The sequence below is a fragment of the Arachis hypogaea genome, chromosome 11 (assembly GCF_003086295.3).
Source record: "Arachis hypogaea cultivar Tifrunner chromosome 11, arahy.Tifrunner.gnm2.J5K5, whole genome shotgun sequence".
In the NCBI taxonomy this organism is placed as follows: Eukaryota; Viridiplantae; Streptophyta; class Magnoliopsida; order Fabales; family Fabaceae; genus Arachis; species Arachis hypogaea.
This window is the reverse complement of record NC_092046.1, coordinates 101,843,589-101,865,986: the sequence shown is the minus strand read 5'-3', so window position 1 is coordinate 101,865,986 and position 22,398 is coordinate 101,843,589. Positions and strand designations below refer to the sequence as shown.

The 22,398-nt window shown below is 38.1% G+C and overlaps 2 non-coding genes across 2 annotated transcripts; one reads left to right on the top strand and one right to left on the bottom strand.

Moving 5' to 3' along the window:
- Nucleotides 1-306: 306 nt before the first annotated feature.
- LOC112725909 (small nucleolar RNA R71) lies at nt 307-414 on the top strand. Its single transcript, XR_003164989.1, has one exon. It is a non-coding gene; the product is annotated as a small nucleolar RNA R71 (small nucleolar RNA).
- A 5,153-nt stretch (nt 415-5,567) lies between these two features.
- LOC112725904 (small nucleolar RNA R71) lies at nt 5,568-5,671 on the bottom strand. The gene has a single exon (XR_003164984.1). It is a non-coding gene; the product is annotated as a small nucleolar RNA R71 (small nucleolar RNA).
- Nucleotides 5,672-22,398: the final 16,727 nt, after the last annotated feature.

Below are 22,398 nucleotides of genomic sequence, written 5' to 3'. Positions count from 1 at the left end.
TGCAGCTTACATTCCATTCAGACTCTGAGAAATCATATTGACTTGCTGAGTCAATATTTTATTTTGAGCCAATATGGCATTCAGAGTATCAATTTCAAGAACTCCCTTCTTCATAGGCGTCCCATTACTCACAGGATTCCTCTCAGAAGTGTACATGAACTGGTTATTAGCAACCATGTCAATGAGTTCTTGAGCTTCTGCAGGCGTTTTCTTTAGGTGAATGGATCCACCTGCAGAGGTGTCCAATGACATTTTAGCTAATTCAGACAGACCATCATAGAATATGTCCAGGATAGTCCATTCTGAAAGCATGTCAGAGGGACACTTTTTAGTCAGTTCTTTGTATCTCTCCCAAGCTTCATAGAGGGATTCACCTTCTTTCTGTCTGAAGGTTTAAACATCCACTCTAAGCTTACTCAGCTTTTGAGGAGGAAAGAACTTGGCTAAGAAAGCCTTGACCAGCTTATCCCAAGAGTTCAGGCTATCCTTAGGTTGAGAGTCTAACCATATTCTAGCTCTGTCTCTCACAGCAAAAGGGAAAAGCATGAGCCTGTAGACTTCAGGATCTACTCCATTAGTCTTAACAGTATCACAGATCTGCAAGAATTCAGTTAAGAACTGAAAAGGATCATCAGATGGAAGTCTATGAAACTTGCAGTTCTGCTGCATCAGAGAAACTAATTGAGGTTTCAGCTCAAAATTGTTTGCTCCAAAGGTAGGGATGGAGATGCTTCTTCCATGTAAATTGGAATTAGGTGCAGTAAAGTCACCAAGCATCCTCCTTGCATTATTATTATTATTTTCGGCTGCCATCTCCTCTTCCTGTTCGAAAATTTCTGTAAGGTTATCTCTGGATTGTTGTAATTTAGCTTCTCTTAGTTTTCTCTTCAAAGTCCTTTCAGGTTCTGGATCTGCTTCAACAAGAATGTTCTTGTCCTTGCTCCTGCTCATATGAAAAAAAGGGACAGAAAAATAATAATAATAGGGGTCTTTTTTACCACAGTATAGAGGTCCCTGTGTGAGTAGAAGAAAAGAAGACGAAAAAATTCGAACACAGATGGAAAAGGGGGTTCGAATTTGGGTGAGATGAAGTGTTAGTAGATGAATAAATAAATAGAAGGAGATAAGAGAGAGAGAGAATTTTCGAAAATAATTTTTGAAAAAGAGTTAGTGATTTTCGAAAATAGTTTTTGAAAAAGGTTAGTAATTTTTCGAAAATTAAAATCAACAATTAAATTAATTAGTTAATTAAAAAGAAATTTTGAAAAAGAGGGAAGATATTTTCGAAAATTAGAGAGAGAGAGTTAGTTAGGTAGTTTTGAAAAAGATAAGAAACAAACAAAAAGTTAGTTAGTTAGTTGAAACAAATTTTGAAAATAAATTTTTGAAAAGATAAGAAGATAAGAAGTTAGAAAAGATATTTTAAAATCAAATTTTGAAAAAGATAAGATAAGAAGATATTTTTGAAAAGATATGATTGAAATTAGTTTTGAAAAAGATTTGATTTTTAAAATCACAATTAATGACTTGATTCACAAGAAATCACAAGATATGATTCTAGAACTCAAAGTTTGAATCTTTCTTAACAAGCAAGTAACAAACTTGAAATTTTTGAATCAAAACATTAATTGATGATGTTATTTTCGGAAATTAGGAGATAATGATAAGAAAAATATTTTTGAAAAATATTTTTAAAATTTTCGAAAATAACTAAGAAAAATGAAAAAGATTTTATTTTTGAAAAAGATTTTGAAAAAGATAAGATTTTTAAATTGAAAATTTGATTTGACTCATAAGAAACAACTAGATTTTAAAAATTTTTGAAAAAGTCAAATCTAATTTTCGAAAATTTAAGAGAGAAAAAGGGGAAGATATTTTTTTGATTTTTGAATTTTTAATGATGAGAGAGAAAAACATGAAAATGATGCAATGCATGAAAATTTTGGATCAAAACAATGAATGCATGCAAGAATGCTATGAATGTCAAGATGAACACCAAGAACACTTTGAATGTCAAGATGAACATCAAGAACTTATTTTTGAAAAATTTTTAATGCAAAGAAAACATGCAAGACACCAAACTTAAAAATTTTTCATGTATAGACACTATGAATGCAAGAATGCATATGAAAAACACCATACAACACAAAAACAATGTAATATGAAGATCAATCAAGAAGGTTTACCAAGAACAACTTGAAGATCATGATGAATGCTATGCATGAATGCAATTTTCGAAAAATACAAGATGAGTATGTAATTGACACCAAACTTAAAAATTGACTCAAGACTCAAATAAGAAACATAAAATATTTTTGATTTTTGTGATTTTATGATTTTTTTTGGATTTTTCAAAAATTATTTGAAAAATAAAAATAAGGATTCCAAAATTTTTAATATGAATTCTAGGAATCTTGCACTCTTAGTCTAAAGCTCCAATCTGAGGGTTAGACATGGCTTAATAGCCAGCCAAGCTTTAGCATGAATATGCGAGTAATTCATTCAATTTTAGAACAAAACCTTAGTCCAAAAGAATTTAGACATGACTTTATAGCCAGCCATGCTTCAACATGCTTCATGAAACACTAGAATTCATTCTTAAAAATTCTGAAGAAAAATATATTTTTGAAAAGATTTATATTTTATTTTCGAAAATAAAGGAAAAATTTTTTTTTTGAAAGATTTTTATGAAAAGAAAACGAAAAGAAAGTTACCTAATCTGAGCAACAAGATGAACCGTCAGTTGTCCAAACTCGAACAATCCCCGACAACGGCGCCAAAAACTTGGTGCAAGAAATTGTGATCTCAGGCAACGGTGCCAGAAACTCTGTACGCACGTCTTAATAAATCGTTTTTCATTCACAACTTCGATACAACTAACTAGCAAGTGCACTGGGTCGTCCAAGTAATAAACCTTACGCGAGTAAGGGTCGATCCCACGGAGATTGTTGGTATGAAGCAAGCTATGGTCACCTTGTAAATCTCAGTCAGGCGGATATAAAATAGTTATGGAGTTTTCGAACATAAATAATAAATAGATAGAAAATAAGGATAGAAACACTTATGTATATCATTGGTGAGAATTTCAGATAAGTGTATAGAGATGCTTTCGTTCCTCTGAACCTCTGCTTTCCTGCTGTCTTCATCCAATCAGTCTTACTCCTTTCCATGGCTGGCTTTATGTAAGGACATCACCGTTGTCAATGGCTACTTTTTATCCTCTCTGGAAAATGGTCTGATGCGCTGTCACTGCATGGCTAATCGTCTAGAGGCATCACCCTTGTCAATGGCTGCATCCCATCCTCTTGTGAAAATGGTCCAAATGCTATATCACAGCACGGCTAATCATCTGAGGTTCTCGATCATACTGGAATAGGATTCACCCTCCTTTTGCGTCTGTCACTACGTCCAGCACTCGCGAGTTTGAAGTTCATCACAGTCATTCAATCCCAGAGTCCTACTCAAAATACCTGATGCCAGGGCATCTTGGCCAGTTTCACTGACCTTTTCTTTATTGTTTTTAGGGTAGTTTCATGCATTTCTTTAGGAAATAAGCTAGTTTTGGGTAGATATTCACTTACACCTTGATTCAAGCATACATTGTGCATTTTACATTATTTCATGAGGATTTTGCATAAGTTTAGTGACAAATTGTATGTTGCATTGCCCATGACTTGGACTAGAACTTTGATGCACTCTATTGCTTGATTTCAGGACCAAAGAAAGCCCGGAAAGGGGGGGAACTGAATTCTGGAATGGGGGATTGAAGAGGGGTATTCGGACTCCCTCCCCTCACACACTTTTCCTTCTCTTTCTTTTAGTTGTAATTTTCATTTATGAATTTGAAGTTTTATTTTTCAGTTTTTATCTTCATCTTTACTTTTCTGCACTTTCTTTCTTTTCTATTTTTGTAGAGCAATGATCAACTAACTCTTTACATTGGGTTAGAGAGCTCTATTGTGATTCAATGGATCAATTGTAGTTCTTATTCTTCTTCTTCTTTTTTTTCTCTTGATTTTACTTGAAAGCTTTCGGTCTTCATCCAATTGGGTAGTTATCTTGGAAAAGAAGCTATTCATACTTGGATCTCTTCTGAACCTTGAAAGAGGAATGAAGAGATCAAGCTAGAAATGCTTTCTCATGCTGGACCAAATTGGGTTTGGATGGATATGTGACTATAATCCTCTCAACACTTGATTTGGGAAATGCATGTGGTATAATCAGTGACCATACTTCATCTCTTCTCATGAGCAATTGACCAAGGAATTGGCTATTGATCAAGATTTGAGAGATTGAATTACAAGAAATTGTAATTCAATCACTTAAGATTGCCAAGGAGATCAATAAGTGCATTGATTGAGGAAGAGATGAGAATGAACATGATCCAGAGGATTGCAATATCTCTTGATCCCAATGTTCATTTTATTTTTAGTTCTTACATTTACTTTTCTTGTCATTTTACTTTTCTGCACTTTATTGCTTTCTTTACTTTTCTGTCAATTTACATTTCCTTGTTACTTATCACTCTATTATGATTCGTCTAACTAGGATAATCAATTAACCATTGATTGCTTAATCCGTTAATCTCTGTGGGATTCGACCTCACTCTATTGTGAGTTTTACTTGACGACAATTCGGTACACTTGCCGAAGGGAGATTTGTTGAAAGACAAGTTTTCCGTGCATCAAGTTTATGGCGCCGTTGCCGGGGATTGATTATGCATCAACAATGATTAAATTGGAAGATCACTAGATTGAGCATTTTTATTTTGTGAATTTTATTTTCTGTTTGAGTGATTTACTTTTTGTTTTAGTTAAACTTCTTCCCTTCCCCCTCTACTCTTTTGTTTTTCTTTGTTATTTTCAATTCTGTTTGCTAACCCACTAACTGTTTGATATATTGCATCACCCACAACTAACAGTAATTCTGACACAAATACTTTCTGCACCTATCTTTTCTTGCTTACACTTGATGGTTGTATGGTAGGGAGAAGAATCGGGGCTTCAACTTCCTTCGATTCTGAACCTGAGAGGACCTTCCTTAGATTAAGGAGGGAGGCAAGAGGAAAGAAAGTGGTTGGTACTGAGGAAGAAGAGGAATTCTTTGAAACAAACATGGAAGACAACATGGAAAACCATCATGAAGAAGAAGATCACAACCATGGGGGAGGAGGTAGAGCAAATCATGCTGGGGAGGATAGAAGAGTTTTGGGCTCTTACATCAATCCAAACCCAGGCAATTGTGGAAGTAGCATCCAAAAGCCAACAATCCATGCCAACAACTTTGAACTTAAACCACAGCTCATCACCCTTGTTCAGAACAACTGTTCGTTTGGAGGAAGTGTTCAAGAAGACCCCAATCAACATTTAACCACCTTCCTGAGAATATGTGACACAGTGAAGTCTAATGGTGTTCATCCTGACGCCTATAGACTGCTCTTATTTCCATTCTCACTCAGGGACAAGGCAGCCAAATGGCTGAAATCTTTCCCAAGGGAAAGCTTGACAGCTTGGGAAGACGTGGTGAACAAATTCTTAGCAAGATTTTACCCTCCTCAACGAATCAATAGGCTGAGAGCTGAGGTCCAAAATTTCAGGCAACAAGATGGTGAGAGTCTATATGAAGCATGGGAGAGGTTCAAGGACTTAACAAGGAGGTGTCCACCTGACATGTTCAACGAATGGGTGCAGCTGCACATTTTCTATGAAGGGTTCTCTTATGAGTCAAAGAAGGCCGTAGACCATTCATCTGGAGGATCTTTGAACAAGAAGAAGACCATTGAGGAAGCCATAGATGTTATTAAAACAGTAGCAGAGAACGACTACTTCTATGCTTCTGAAAGAGGGAACACAAGAGGAGTAATGGAGCTAAACAATGTAGATGCTCTGTTGGCCCAAAACAAGCTCATTACCCAGCAGCTGGCTGACCTCACCAAGAAGATGGAGATGAACCAAGTAGCAGCAATCTCCACTTCATCAACAATACAAGAAGGAGTGAATGAAGAAGCAGAGGGGAGTCAGGAGCAAGCCAACTACATTGGGAATTCACCAAGGAAAAACTATGATCCATACTCTAAGACCTACAACCCTGGATGGAGAAACCACACAAACTTTGGGTGGGGAAGTGAGCAAGATCAAAACCAAGACCAGAGACGTTACAACTCCAACAACAATGCAGCTCACCAGCAATTCACACAGAGGACGTCTCAACACCCCCACAACAACACTTCTTCATATGCTTATCAAAACCAAAATAGCACATCTGCTCCGAATCACCCATCAATTGATGACAAGCTCTCTAAGATTGAAGCCTTACTTGAAGGAATATGCCAAGAGATTCAAGAAAATAAGGTGTTCAAAGAGGAAGTGCGAGCCAATATTAAGAACCAGGGAGAGACCATTAGGAAGCTGGAATTCCAGGTGGGATATTTAGCTGAGAAGATTCCCAAACCTACCGATAGCTTCCCAAGTGACACGGAGAAAAACCCCAAGGGAGAAGTAAAGAAAGTAAGATGGGAAGATTGCAAAATGGTCACTACGAGTGATCAAGAGACTGAAGACAAGCAAGGCAAATTTTGCAAACAACCTGAAGATAACTCAACAAAGGAGGAGGATAGAGATCACCAAGAACCAGAAATCTCACAACAAGAGTTGCTGAAGCTCTATGCTCCCTTCCCACAACTACTCAATGGTGCTGTGGGAAAGAGAATATACTCAAGGTTCCTAGACTTGTTTGCATCTCTGCATGTAAACATACCATTCATCAAGGCAATTCAACAAATGCCTGCATTCATCAAGTATATGAAGGAACTTCTTCCCAGGAAAAGCTCACTCAAAGGAGGCCAGACTATAGTGATGAACAATGTAGTGTTCTTATTCAACCTGAGTTACCTACAAAAAGAAGAGACCCAGGGAGTTTTCACATCCCTTGTGCCATAGGTGAAACTATGTTCAATAGAGCACTATGTGATTTGGGGGCCAGCATCAACTTACTGCCTTTATCCCTGGTGAAGAGGCTGCAGATTAATGAGATAATGCCCACAGATGTAATCATCAGACTGGCTGACAAAACTCAAAAGCAAGCAATAGGAGTGGTGGAAAATGTGTTGCTAAAGGTTGGGAAATACTTTCTTCCAACAGACTTTGTCATTCTGGACATGGAAGAAAGTCACACTCACCCAATCATATTGGGAAGACCATTCCTAGCTACGGCCAGAGCACTTATCGATGTAGAAAAGGGGAGCTAATATTGAGAATCCATGATGAACGACTCAGCTTCAATGTCTTCAAACTCTCACAAGAAATAGATCAAGAGGACAAGGAACTAAGCACAAACGATAAAGAGACACTGAAGGAGGAGACAAGCACTGAAGCACATCCAGTTCATTCTGAGATCCCATTAATAGATAAACAAGGAAAACAGCAATTGCCACATCTCAAGGAAAAGTTGGAGGAACCTAAACCTCTAGAGGCAGGTGAAGACAGCATCACAACTCCTTGGAAAAAAGAGGTCACCAAGGGGAAGGCAACCTCAAATGAAACAAAGAAGAAGGTACTAAGGAGATGGAGGAACAAGAAGATCCCTACGGAAGACTTCTCGCCAGGGGATAGAGTTGTCTCAGCTTACTTCCCAGATATTCCCCCTAATCTCCCTACTGGACCATCTCAGTTACCTAAGGTCTTCACTATCAACAGAGTTCTTTCCCTGGATCATGTGGAGATCATTGATCCAACCAATGGATACAAGTCCACAGCAAGAGGGGAGGACTTTAAGCACTACCAACCACCCTGATGAAGGAAAAACGTCAAGCTAGTGACGCTAAAGAAGCGCTTCATGGGAGGCAACCCATGTTTTATATGTTTTTAAAATAATGAATAAATCAATGTTTATGAATTTCAACCCAAACTTGACAAACACTTGGTGAAATCTTTATCATGCAGTCTATAGTGAAGAACAAGTTTGGTGTTTAAAGCAGAACTCTTGGAGCTTTGAACAAAACTTTTCATCACATTGCTTCAAACTAAGTTTGGTGTCACCCCATGGTGCAACTAAAATGCATATAAGGACCCACCAATAGTTAGTTAGTTAGTTGGAATTCATAAATAAACAATCAAATCTTTTCTTCTCTTTATTATTCTAACCGTAGAGTTTGATTTTTATGATATTAATGTCCTTATTTTAAATCTTTATAGGAAAGGAAAAGAAGCATGAAAAGGGATTGATTGGACAATTAAATGGGGGAGATTTCGCCACTTAATGAAGAGCACTACACACATGTCCCAAGAGGGAACGCATGGGGAAACGCTGCCATGCAACATTGGAGAAAGAAGACCCTTGAAGACCGAACCAATCACTCTCATTAAGTGATGATCCTTGTCTTTCCTTCATACATAACCCCAACCGTCCATCAAGCAACAATCCTTGCAATCCACACCTTCCATCCACTCATGATCCCCCTATATAAGTGAGCTCTAGTGCATGCTCATTCCTCACATTCAAATTCCCACTTCCACACTTCATACTTTCGGCTTGCTCAACCCCTTCATCACACTCTATCATAGCCAACCTATTCCTCATCTCTCTGTATCCTCCAACCTCCACTTCAAAACAGCAACTCAATTCATGGCATCATCAAGCTCAAAGAGGCAAAAGAGGAAGGAACCCATGGAGAGTGTTCCTTTCGATGAGAAGAAATTCAAAACTGCCTTTCATGAACATGAATTCGAACGGATAAGGGCGAGAAAGATACTGCCAGAGTTAATCTTCCAAATCAATGCAGATGAGTCACCACAAATTCTGGAGAAAATCGAACAGAGGGGTGGCAATTGCTCACAAGTCCAGAGGGGAAGATCAATGGAAACCTCATCAAAGAATTTTATGCGAATGTAGTAAGAGAGGATAAAACCAAGGCCCCAACCTTCAAAAGTTACGTAAGAGGAAAAGAGGTGGACTTCAGCCCAAATGCCATAACAAGAGTTCTTCACCTGAGATCACCTCGTTTTGATGAGGAAAGTTATCAAGCAAGGATAAGTAGAAGCCCTGATAAACATGAGCTCTCAGAGATAGTGGCAGACATCTGTGTTATAGCAGCTGACTGGGAGAGGTACACAGATGGGAGACCCAAGTTCATCAAGAGAGGAGACCTGAGCCCTGAAGCCAAGGGGTGGTTTTAACTTGTGAGGAGGTCTATTCTACCAGCTGCAAATAATTCAGAGGTAAACATCAATCGAGCTACTATGGTGCATTGCTTAATACAAGGTGGGGAAATTAACGTGAATGAGCTCATCGCCGAGGGGATTCAAGATTCGGCTGAGAAGGTTGATTCAGGTGCCAGGCTTTGGTACCCCAGCACCATTCTCCGCTTATGCAACAAGGCCAAGGTAGTATTTGAGGACAGCAACCCAGACTGGGTGAACCCAGGGAGGCCAGTTACACTCGAACGATTGGTTTATACTACACCTGCTCAGCAACAAAGAAGGCCACAAATAGGGAAACCAAAAGCAAAAGAAAGAGTTCACTAAGAGGAACATCATCAGGAAGAATAGCAGCAAGAAGAGCAGCATGACCCAGACAACTTGAATATGACTTACCTTCTAAGAGCCATTGAAGATTTGGGACAGAGGCATATGGAAGGACAAGAGCAAATACTGAACCTTCAAACCACTTGGCTGAGCCAACAGGAAACATGGCAAAAATAACAAATGGAGCAGCAGCAGAAACACTACTCCAGGCTAACTCAAGCCATCAACCAAGTGAATGAGAGGCAAGAGCTCCAAGAGAAGCACTTGCAAGAACTCAACCAGCGGTAGATAGCCCAAATGAAAACTTTCAATGAGTTCAGTGTACTAAATGAAGGAAGGCAACTACATAGGGAGGAGTTCTATGTGAACACTCAAGCCAAGTTGAACTACATGACTAGTTGATGGTATTTTTGGAAAACGAATTCCAAACGCACAAATCTAACCGGCAAGTGCACCGGGTCACATCAAGTAATAATAACTCACGAGAGTGAGGTCGATCCCACAGGGATTGAAGGATTGAGAAATTTTAGTTTAGTGGTTGATTTAGTCAAGCGAATCAAGATTTGGTTGAGAGATTTGTGATTTGCAGAATTGAAATTGCATAGAAAGTAAAGGGAATGGGTAAATTGCATGAAATTAAAGAGAACTGAAATTTAAAGTGCTGAATCTTAAAGAACAAGAAATTAAATGGCAGAAACTTAGAACGCAAGAAATGTAAATTGCAGAATCTTAAAGTGCAAGAAATGTAAATGGCTTGAATTGTAAAGGGAATTGGGAATTGGATTCGCAGAATTTAAACAATGAAAAGTAAATTGCAACAAACAGAGAAGTAGAAGATCACTTGGATTGAATCGGATCTATAAACAGAAATGTAAATGAGATTGAAAAACATTAAACAGAGGATGTAAAATTGGAATTTAGATCTCAGGACCCAAGAGACTAGATAACCAAGTCTAGATTTCAATGCCTTCCTAGATCCAACAAGAACAATTGCAAAGGGAAAGTAAATTGCAGAGAAAGTAGATGAAGAAGCAATTAACAGAAATTTAAATTCAATTGTGCAGTAAAGAAAAAAAAGAGGTCTCAGGATGAGATTGAAACAGAATTCCTTCAATTCTCCAACCCAAGATCCAAGACAATTGTAATTGAAATTGAAAGCAAGAAAACTAAGAGGAAGGGAATTCAATTCTCCTTCCCCGAGACTTAGAAATTAAAATTCACTCAACACCAAAAGCTCTCCGAAAACTCTCTATGAAAACTAAAAGGGAAAGCTCTCCTCAAAACTAAAAGGAAAACTCCCTGAAAAACTTAAATCCTATGCTATTTATACACTTTCTTCAAATGGTCTTCAAGCCTTCAATTGGGCCTTTGCTCTTGATAGAATTGGGTTGATAGAGGCCTTGGTTGATTGCTCTTGGAGTTTGGAGAAGAACCGAATTGAACCGGGTTTGGAATCATGAAAGCTTGAGTAAAAGTTTGAGTAAAAGTTTGAGGCAAACTTTTACTCAAACTTTTCACATCAGCCACCCTATTTTGCTGATACCAACGTTTGGGCAAAAGTTTGGGGTCAAACTTTTGCTCAAACGTTGGCCTCCCCTTGCACACTCATGGCGCCAACGTTTGCCAAAAAGTTAGAGGCAAACGTTGGCGCAAACTTTTGCTCTCCAGGGTATGTTGTTCATGCGCCAACGTTTGCCAAAAAGTTTGAGGCAAACGTTGGCGCAAACTTTTGCTCTCCAGGGTGTTGATTTGTGATGCCAAAAGTTTGCTAAAAAGTTTGAGGCAAACTTTTGCTCAAGCTTTTTGCCCAAAAGTTTGCATAAAAGTTTGAGGCAAACTTTTGCTCCAGCTTTTTGCCCAAAAGTTTGCCCAAAAGTTTGAGGCAAACTTTTGGTCAAGCTTTTTGCTCCCTGGTTCGTTTTCAATTAATCCAAAAGTTTGAGCTAAAGTTTGAGGCAAACTTTTGCTCAAACTTTTTGTCCTCTCTTCCTCCTAGCCATTCCTTCTTACTTCAACCTTTCTCCAAGCTTTCTTCACCTATCATTAATCAACCAAACACATCAAAGCTATGCTCAAAATCATGAGATATTCATTCTTTCATAATATGTGAAAATTATAGCATAAAACCTCATGAAATTGCATTAATTCATCTATGGTTGATTCAATCAAAGGAAGCATGAAAATCTACCCAATTGGCTTGCTTTTGGCTCAAGAAAGTGCATAATTCAATTGAAAACAAAAGAAAAAGGCTAGTGAAACTAGGCTAAGATGACTTGTCATCACTAGTAACATGCATCAACTACACTATGCCATCCCTACATATGATGAGGTCCAAAAAGATTTTGTAGAACAAGAAGAGAGGAAGGTAAAACAGCAAAAGGAGACACTCAAGAAGAAGATGGAAGATGGTGGTTTCTGTAAGAAGCTGCTTGGAAAAGGCAAAGGAAGTGGGAACACAAGCACTCAAGAGAGACACAATGAGGACAAGCAAGGATAGGAGCATGGGCATCCACATGAATGAAAGGTGGTGGAGTTCTTTTTAGTCCATCGTTTTCTATGCTTTAAATAAGGAAGATCTTGTATGAAATAAAACCTGCTTCCATGTTATGTTTAAACTTTTTAAATTCTGTCTTTTAAGTTTTCTTTCTGAATAGGTCCATGATTTTTGGTTTAAATGTCACTGCATATTTCCCTTATTTACTTGTAAGCTTGTCCATTTTAAATCAAATAAAGAAGAGAATGTTTATGTTTTTAAAAGACCAGAGTGGAGTTCATATTGTGGAAGTGCATTCATGAATCTTTGGGGTAGTCATAAGTAGCTAAGTTGGTTCAACCACAAGGCTAGGAGGACAACTATCTGGCCTGAATACTTTGCTTTGGATATACCCATGAGACTAAGTAGATGACAAGATCCTAATAAGAGAAAAGGGAAAGAATAATGGAAGTGAAAAATAAAAGAAAAAGAGTAAGTAATAAGGCTAGGCACCAATGGTTTGGACCTTGAGACAAATGTCTGTGGTGCTCCTGTGTGAGGGATCTACTTGGATGAATAAGCTCTCAGGGGTGCTTTATCACTTGGTAACCTGGGTTAACTAACCCGGGATTATCAGCTGAAAATCCACTATCAAGAGTAACCCTCACCACAGAGCATTTAGTAACCCAAAGAGGTGCTGGACACCAAGGTCTCAAGAAAAGAAAATAAAGGAACTATATGCATGTGGTGTGTATGTATGGGGGAGAGACTTGAGGGAGTAAGTCCTTAGGGGTGCTTCAACACCTAGCACCTTGAACCAACTGGTTCGGGAGTGTTGGCTGAAAGCTTATCTTAAAGAGTTGCCCCGTTACAGAGCACTTAGATAAATAACACAAATAACCCTTGAAATAACAATAAAAGGATCAATGAATAAAAGTCTCATAGGGTATAGACAAAGTAAGTGTTTAGGGACATGATAAAGGTCTGAAAGCCAGTAATGGAATGAACCTAAGTTGCTATGCATGAAACCACCATAAAATCAGTAACATGACTTCCACAAGAATGACTCATTCCTCTGGATATTCCATTCATCATTCTCTTGTTCCAGTACTTGCTTAGGCACAAGCAAGCTTTAAGTTTGGTGTTGTGATGCCAGGGCATCTTGGCCAGTTTCACTGACCTTTTCTTTATTGTTTTTAGGGTAGTTTCATGCATTTCTTTAGGAAATAAGCTAGTTTTGGGTAGATATTCACTTACACCTTGATTCAAGCATACATTGTGCATTTTACATTATTTCATGAGGATTTTGCATAAGTTTAGTGACAAATTGTATGTTGCATTGCCCATGACTTGGACTAGAACTTTGATGCACTCTATTGCTTGATTTCAGGACCAAAGAAAGCCCGGAAAGGGGGGGAACTGAATTCTGGAATGGGGGATTGAAGAGGGGTATTCGGACTCCCTCCCCTCACACACTTTTCCTTCTCTTTCTTTTAGTTGTAATTTTCATTTATGAATTTGAAGTTTTATTTTTCAGTTTTTATCTTCATCTTTACTTTTCTGCACTTTCTTTCTTTTCTATTTTTGTAGAGCAATGATCAACTAACTCTTTACATTGGGTTAGAGAGCTCTATTGTGATTCAATGGATCAATTGTAGTTCTTATTCTTCTTCTTCTTTTTTTTCTCTTGATTTTACTTGAAAGCTTTCGGTCTTCATCCAATTGGGTAGTTATCTTGGAAAAGAAGCTATTCATACTTGGATCTCTTCTGAACCTTGAAAGAGGAATGAAGAGATCAAGCTAGAAATGCTTTCTCATGCTGGACCAAATTGGGTTTGGATGGATATGTGACTATAATCCTCTCAACACTTGATTTGGGAAATGCATGTGGTATAATCAGTGACCATACTTCATCTCTTCTCATGAGCAATTGACCAAGGAATTGGCTATTGATCAAGATTTGAGAGATTGAATTACAAGAAATTGTAATTCAATCACTTAAGATTGCCAAGGAGATCAATGAGTGCATTGATTGAGGAAGAGATGAGAATGAACATGATCCAGAGGATTGCAATATCTCTTGATCCCAATGTTCATTTTATTTTTAGTTCTTACATTTACTTTTCTTGTCATTTTACTTTTCTGCACTTTATTGCTTTCTTTACTTTTCTGTCAATTTACATTTCCTTGTTACTTATCACTCTATTATGATTCGTCTAACTAGGATAATCAATTAACCATTGATTGCTTAATCCGTTAATCTCTGTGGGATTCGACCTCACTCTATTGTGAGTTTTACTTGACGACAATTCGGTACACTTGCCGAAGGGAGATTTATTGAAAGACAAGTTTTCCGTGCATCAATACCACAGACAAGGTTTAGACTTTCCGGACTTTCATAAATGCCGCCATCAATCTAGCTTATACCACGAAGATTCTGATTAAGAGATCTAAGAGATACTCATTCAATCTAAGGTAGAACGGAAGTGGTTGTCAAGCACTCGTTCATAGGTAATCATGATGATTGTCACGTTCATCACATTCAGGTTGAAGTGCGAATGAATATCTTAGAAGCGAAATAAGTTGAATTGAATAGAAAAACTGTACTTTGCATTAATCTTTGAGGAACAGCAGAGCTCCACACCTTAATCTATGGAGTGTAGAAACTCTACTGTTGAAAATACATAGGTGAAAGGTCCAGGCATGGCCAAATGGCCAGCCCCTCTGATCTCAGAACCAGGCGTCCAAAGATGTCTAATACAATAGTAAAAAGTCCTATTTATACTAAACTAGTTACTAGGGTTTACAGAAGTAAGAAATTGATGTATAAATCCACTTCCGGGGCCCACTTGGTGTGTGCTTGGGCTGAGCTTGAATGTTACACGTGCAGAGGCTCTTTCTGGAGTTGAACGCCAGGTTGTAACATATTTCTGGTGTTCAACTCTGGTTTGTGACGTGTTTCTGGCGTTTAACTCCAGACAGCAGCATAGAACTGGCGTTCAACACCATTTTACGTCATCTAAACTTGGTCAAAGTATGGACTATTATAAATTTCTGAAAAGCCCTGGATGTCTACTTTCCAACGCAATTAGAAGCGCGTCATTGGGATTTCTGTAGCTCCAGAAAATATACTTTGAGTGCAGGGAGGTCAGAATCCAACAGCATCAGCAGTCCTTCTTCTGCCTCTGAATCTGATTTTTGCTCAAGTCCCTCAATTTCAGCTAGAAAATACCTGAAATCATAGAAAAACACATAAACTCATAGTAAAGTCCAGAAATGTGAATTTAACATAAAAACTAATGAAAACATCCCTAAAAGTAACTAGATTCTACTAAAAACATACTAAAAATAATGCCAAAAAGCGTATAAATTATCCGCTCATCAGTCCCAAACTAGGCATGTGAAGCTTTTGAGCAGCTTCAAATAGGTTCTCAGGCTCCCGGGGTGATGAATGTCAGAATAGATTCCAGGATCCCAAACTTTGCTTTTAAATCCGCCTTTGTCTTGATCTATATGCTTGATAAACCCATATTTTATGATATATTTTGTGTCTAATTTAAGTGATTTATTCAGTCCTTCACTCACTTATTCATGTTAATTGCATGATTTTACTTTCCCTCCCTTATTATGTGAGATATGTGAAAAACATGTTTCCTATGCTTTAAGAATAATTATTTTAATTACCCTTTATTACCATTCGATGTCGTAACTTGTGTGTTGAATAGTTTCAGATCTTCTTGTAACACCCTAACTACCAAAGCTCACGCTTCCGGCTGCGCGACTCTCATAGCTCGGACATTACGACGACACTAAAATATGAGCCTGTTTAAAACTTTAAACCGCAATACCGCTCCCAAAGATACTTTCGTTCGATAATGTACATCCATAAATACCATTCAACTTACAACAACTCATAAAGAGTACATCCATATATATACATAAATATATATAAATAATATTACAAACATAATCCAATACAATTCCTATCCCTCTTATAGATTATATCAAGATAAAGGCGAGGGTACGGTAAACCATAACTAAAATAATACAGAGCATTACAACAACAATTAAATAAGTTCTTCGTGACTTCTGTGCCCATATCCTGAAAGGGAAAAAATGTAGGGGGGTGAGAACATCATCCTCGAAAGGGTTCTCAGTAGAGGGTTTTTGGGAATTACTGTAATAGGATACGTGAAGATAAACCGTACCAGTGATTAATAACCATCTTATGCCTCTTTTCAAAAACAACAGTTTACAATGAAAGTAAAGTCGGAAATCTTTTCTGGAAAAGGAACCATTAAATTCTCAAAAACTCAAAAGCCTTTCAAAACGGTTTATCTATGCTGAACCAAAACAGCCTTTCATATTTTATTCTAAACCAGAAACACAAAACCGAAATCAACCATCGGTTCATCTCATTTCAACCACGGCCCTAGGCCCCAAACAGTCCTACCATCAACCAATCACCACAGTCCAACAGAGTCCCAGTAGCAAACATGAATAGGAAGATGCAAGCATAAACAAACAGTTATTGCAAGTAGAACAATTAGCAATTATTCACATAGGCAAACCAAGTATAATATGCACACCCAAACAATATCACATAGATGCATATGATGCATGCCTGTCCCTAGTGGCTGATGATATCATCTGTCGGTTACCAAGCCAACCCGACGTGTCCGGTAGCTAACCCGGACACAGTCTCTCTGTTGCGTATTATTATCATTAGAGGGTATCTGCGCCCTGTCACCATGAGAGGGTATCTGTGCCCTGTCGCCATCAGAGGGTATCTGCGCCCTGTCGCCATTAGAGGGTATCGGTGCCCTGTCACCCTTACAACTAGAGAGAAAACACAAGCATTTTCACATACAACATTCATCTCGGCCATCCGGCTCACGGTTCAATCCAGAACCAGCCAATTTATCAATAAATACAGTCCTTCGGCTTAAACTCATAATTCATAATCAGCCATGCGGCCCATAACTCATTCGACAACCAACCATAAATCAATATCATACACAGCCATTCCGGCCTATAACAAACAGCACTTCCGCCATTCAACATCATCAAATTCATAAAACCGGCATTTAAGCGATAAATCACTTTTCTCAAGCCATTTCACTTTGAAATCAAATTTCAACTCTTTTCAGCTTTAGCTTTAAAGATCTCATTTCTCAAATCATCTCAGGCTCATAAGCCAAACTTACTCAAAGTGAGTTCCCTTTTTAAAACAAAGCCGCTCTCGGCATCCTCTTTCCAAAATTTCCAAAACCATGGAAAGTTAAAGATTCACTTTGGGAACATTTAAAATCACCCATCCCACAATGGGATTTTATAACAAAGTTTCTCGGCAGAGTCCCAAGTCTTTAGGGGAGAATAACATAACTCATTTCGCCAAGTTCATTTAAATTCATTAAAAACCTTGGCTTCCTGATTTGAGTAATAAAATAGGATCTAAGCCAAACCGAGTCATATACTCTTTCACTTCTTTCAAATTCGTTTCCTTTACTTAGGCAAAACCAGCTTCAACCCCCATAATAAATTCTAGAACGTTTCAACGACTCAAAATTGTTTTAGTCTTGCAAGAATTCAGAATTCAAAGAGTACTTAAAACCTTTCTCAAAACATTTTAAAATGAAACTTGTCAATAGACATTCAGGTTCTTTCAAAGTCATTGAAACTCCTCTAATTGAAACTCTCAAGTCAAATTCAAAGGCATAGCCATTGTTACAATTGAAACAGCTTTTAATATAAGTTTCATCTAAATAACTTTCCCCCAAAAGAGATACAATGCTTTTCTTAAGAAGCAAGGCTAAATCACAATTTCCTCTTTAATAATTCATTTCAAAAGCATGAATCATCCTTTTCTTGATAATTCAAATAAAATAGTAGAACTCTTTAACTCATCATTTTTCCCGACAACCTTTCAATAAAGACTCGAGTTTTATAGAAATTTTGGCAGCACCTCCCCTAAAACTTGGACTTTGCCACCCGGTTCAGGTCCCAACTAAACCGTTTCACAATCCTTCTCAACAGCTCAAAACCAGAAATCAATTCAAAAGCAAGCTAAATGCCTCAGTGGCATATCTCAAGGAAACCATTTCAAAATCAACTCAATATCAACCGATTTAACCAATTCCCAAAGTTTAAAAGGATCAGTTCAGCAATAAATCATTTATCAAAACCAAATCAACTAAAGCAACCCAGGATGAATTTCAAGAGTATTCTATCTTTCACATCATCAAAATAATTGACTCACTTCAAACCAATCCTCAACGGATTAAACTAATATTTCAAATCTTTAAAGAATCAATTTCCAAACATTACATTTCACAAAGTCGCACAACAATTCAGCCAAACAAACATTCATAAGCTTTCGAGACAATCAAATAATACATAAGGCCGATACAATCACTAAATACACATTTTCTCACATCAGTATCCATATGTAATAATTCCAATACATAAAGTATAGTTTTGGAAAGCGCCCCTACCTCAAAACGCAAGGTTCCATAATCCAAACGCCTCACAGAGTCCTTTCCGCCTCAATCCGAACTAACGGCAATCAAAACCTCAACTCCCAGCCACTTTCGCAATAACCACAGCAATACTAATCGCAACATATAGTAATCAGGACTCGACCTCACGTTACCAAAACTCATATTCATTAACCAAACACAATCAAATACTAACGCGAGGCTTTTTCGAAACATAAGATACATACTGTAATACGAAAACGAAACAGTAACGGCCTCTGAACCGGTTTGGCGGTAGCCCCGGTAGCCACCTCCAGCGGCTGCGGCAACACAACTTTGGCGACGGTGACTGAAACCAACATGCCGCGACAATAAGACTCCCATAATCTCACAAGAAACGAAAACCAAGTTTGAAACCCTTATCGGCATACTTTTCCGGCGACGGCAGCAAGGTCTCAAGTGGCAGAAGCTCAGCCCGGAGCTCCAACGGCCATGGCGGCAGATTCTGACGGCACGGCAGCAAGGGCGGCGGAACCACCCACCATCATCGCGTCTCCTCCTCTCCCGCTACTGACAAGGACAGCAACCACCCAGCTTCGTCGACGGCCAGCTCGCAGCAACAGCGCCCAGGCACGCTGGCGACGGTGCAAGGCAGCGTCCCTTCCTCCTCTTCTCGTGCGCCAGCTTCGGTGAGTTAGCAATGACTGAGGTGTGGCGTGGCTCCCTCTTCTCCATGGCACAGCGGCAAAAATGGAGGCAACAGACCGGCCTCAACAGGGCTCCCCTGTCGCGCGCTCTCTCTCTCTCTCTCTACCATGAAGGACGACGACTGGCTCTGTGGCAAAGACGACGGTGGCGCAGGATACGGCGGAACTGGCAGCGGCAGAGCACGATGGCTCCCTTTCTCCCTCGCGTCGCCTCGATCTCTCCCTTACTCAGGCTAGAACGGCGGCTTCGTGGTGGCGGTAAATAAGTGGCAACGTGGTGATGCGATGACGAGCTCCCTCCTTTCCTCCGCCGCGACTCAGTCTCCTTCTCCCTCTGTTGGCGACGGCAGCAACGGTGGAAGTGGCACCCACCGCGTCGCCTCCCTCTTCTCCCCTCTTCCCTAATTATGCATCTCATTCTCTTTGTTTCGTTCATTTCTTTCTTTCATCTTTGCAGCCGTTGCTACTGGTGGTTGTTGGAGGAGGGTTTTGGTGGCTGTTAGGGTTAGAGGGAATGGGTAACCGGGTTAGGGTTTTTAGGGTTAGGGGTAGTTTCATAATTTCTAATAAAATTGGGAATAATATAATAATTGAAACCCATAATTAAATCCAACACTAATTATATATAGAAAATACTATTTGCTCATCAATTTCACAAATTATTTTCCATAAAATGCCCAAATCAAAATAATTAGTATAATTAAACCTATTTATTTTTCCAAAGTAGCAGTATTAATATTTAAAATATTACTTATCTAGTCCAAATCATATAAAATCCTTATTATTTCATAACTACCAGCCTTATACCTTAAATATAGAAAATAATCCAATAATTATAAAATTGGATAATAATCATAGCTTATCTCAAGTTCAATAAATCAAAACTTGCCTTAATTATCTTTAATAAAATAATCTCTGGAATTAAGGCTATAAATAACTATATGATTTGAGACTTGATCATAATAAGACTTTTCAAAAGTTCTGGGTCTTACACTTCTAGGGCAGGAATGACTTAAAGGATGGAAAGGAAACATACAAAAATGGAAGGAAAGCATAAAATGGAGTTTTTGAAGAAACTGGCAGCGACGCGAACGCGTGGGCGACGCGGCCGCATGCCTGGCGCGAAAAGACAGCGACGCGAACGCGTGAATGACACGATCGCGCGCCACGAGCAAAGCGCAGATGACATGGACGCATGACCGAAGCGAACGCATGTAAGAAAAACTCCAAACGACGTGACCGCATGACCCACGCGGACGCGTGACAAAGGCCACGCACCAGAAATTATAGAAAATGCTCCCAGCGATTTCTGAAGCCCTTTTTGGCCCAAATCCACGTCCAGAAGGCACAGATCAGAGGTTTTGAAGTGGGAGAATGCATCCATTCAAAGGGGACTCCCCAATTATTCATTTTTCATGATTTAGATGTAGTTTTTTTAGAGAGAGGTTCTCTCCTCTCTCTCTTAGGATTAGGATTTAGGATTTTTCTTGCTTTCATGATTGTCCCTTTTCATCAGGTTCAACTTTCCTTTTTATTATGTTCTAAATTTAACTTATGAACTTTTCTATGTTACAGATGATTCTTTTAATTAATGTTATTTGAGGTATTTCAGTTTATTATTGCTCTCTTTTATTTATGTCAGTGTTGCTTCCAATCTGAAGACATTTTTGTTCCAGTAGATTTATTTTTCTCCTTTTGGTCTTGGTTAAGAAATCAGTAACTCAGGAGTTATCAAACTCAACGTGATCGATAATTGTTATCTTTGCTAATTGAATTGAACTTCAATAATTCCAGTCCTTTCTCAGGAATTGACTAGAACCTGAAGATCAGACTAATTAATCCACTTGATCTTCCCTTGCTTTAGTAAAGGCTAACTAAGTGGGAGTAAGACTCAATTCTTATCACCATTGATAAGGATAATTAGGATAGGACTTCCAATTTCTCGTACCTTACCAAAAGTTTATTTTACAGTTATTTATTTATTTTTCTTGTCATTTAAATTACTTGCTCCTTATTTTCAAAACCCCAATTTACAATCTTTATAACCAATAATAAGAACATACTTCCCTGCAGTTCCATGAGCAGACGACCCGATGTTTAAATACATCAGTTATCAATTTATTTAGGTGTTTATTACTTGTGACAACCAAAACATTTGTAAGAAAGGTTGATTGCTTGGTTTAGTAACTATACTTGCAACGAGAGTTTACTATAACTTCTAAACCATCAATCTATTCTAAATGCAACTACCTAAATGAATCATGCAATTCTAATTGTCATTCACTTGTATATAAAACTTACATGTAGTTGAATTAATTCACATTCTCAAGGAATCATATATGCATAGCCAAACCTTAGATAATGTTAAAGCACTTTTACAATTGAGATGAGAAAGAAAAGTATTGTACAAACTTGCAAGACAATTAACAATTTAAGTAGAGATATATGTTGATGAGCTATTGAACCCTCACTGGATTTTGTGTTTACTCTCTAGTCACTCAGTGTTTATTGGGTTAATCACTCTATTCTTCCTTTTATCCTTACTTTCTATAACTTTGTTCTTCATCTAAGCAATCAACAATTACAGAATACAGACATACAAAAATCATGAGGTCTTTATTTAAGGTTGTAATGGGGCCAAGGTAAAGGTAAGGGTATATGTATAAGGCTAAGTGAGCTAATAAGTGAATCCTTGATTAGTCTAAAATTTCACCTAACATACATATTTTGTAATTCAAAGGTTTCTTTACCTAGTTACCCAAATTTTCTCACTTTGTATTGCAAGCTCATATATTAACTTTAACTTTTGTCCCATGTGCATTGATTCCTTTTATTTTGCAATTGGGGAATTTTTGTATCCCTTTATTTAAATAAAATTATTATTTTTTTTAATGCACATGGTAATTTAATTGTTTTGATTTCACATGAGCATGCTTCCCAAAACTTTTATTTTGAAATGTCTTTATTCTTTTTAACTTTCTACCTTTGTTTTTATCATCCATGTTCCCATAAGGTTCTCCACACTTAAACAATACACAATTTCTATCTTAAGCTAACCAAGGATTCAACTTGGGATTTTTATTTTGTTTTTCTACTTAAGGCTAGTATTATGGTTTATAGAACAAGAGGGGATTAAAAGCTCAAGGGGGCTAACAAGGGTGATGTAAAAGGTAGGCTAATTTTGGGATAAGTGAGCTAGAATCAAACAATGGCCTCAATCA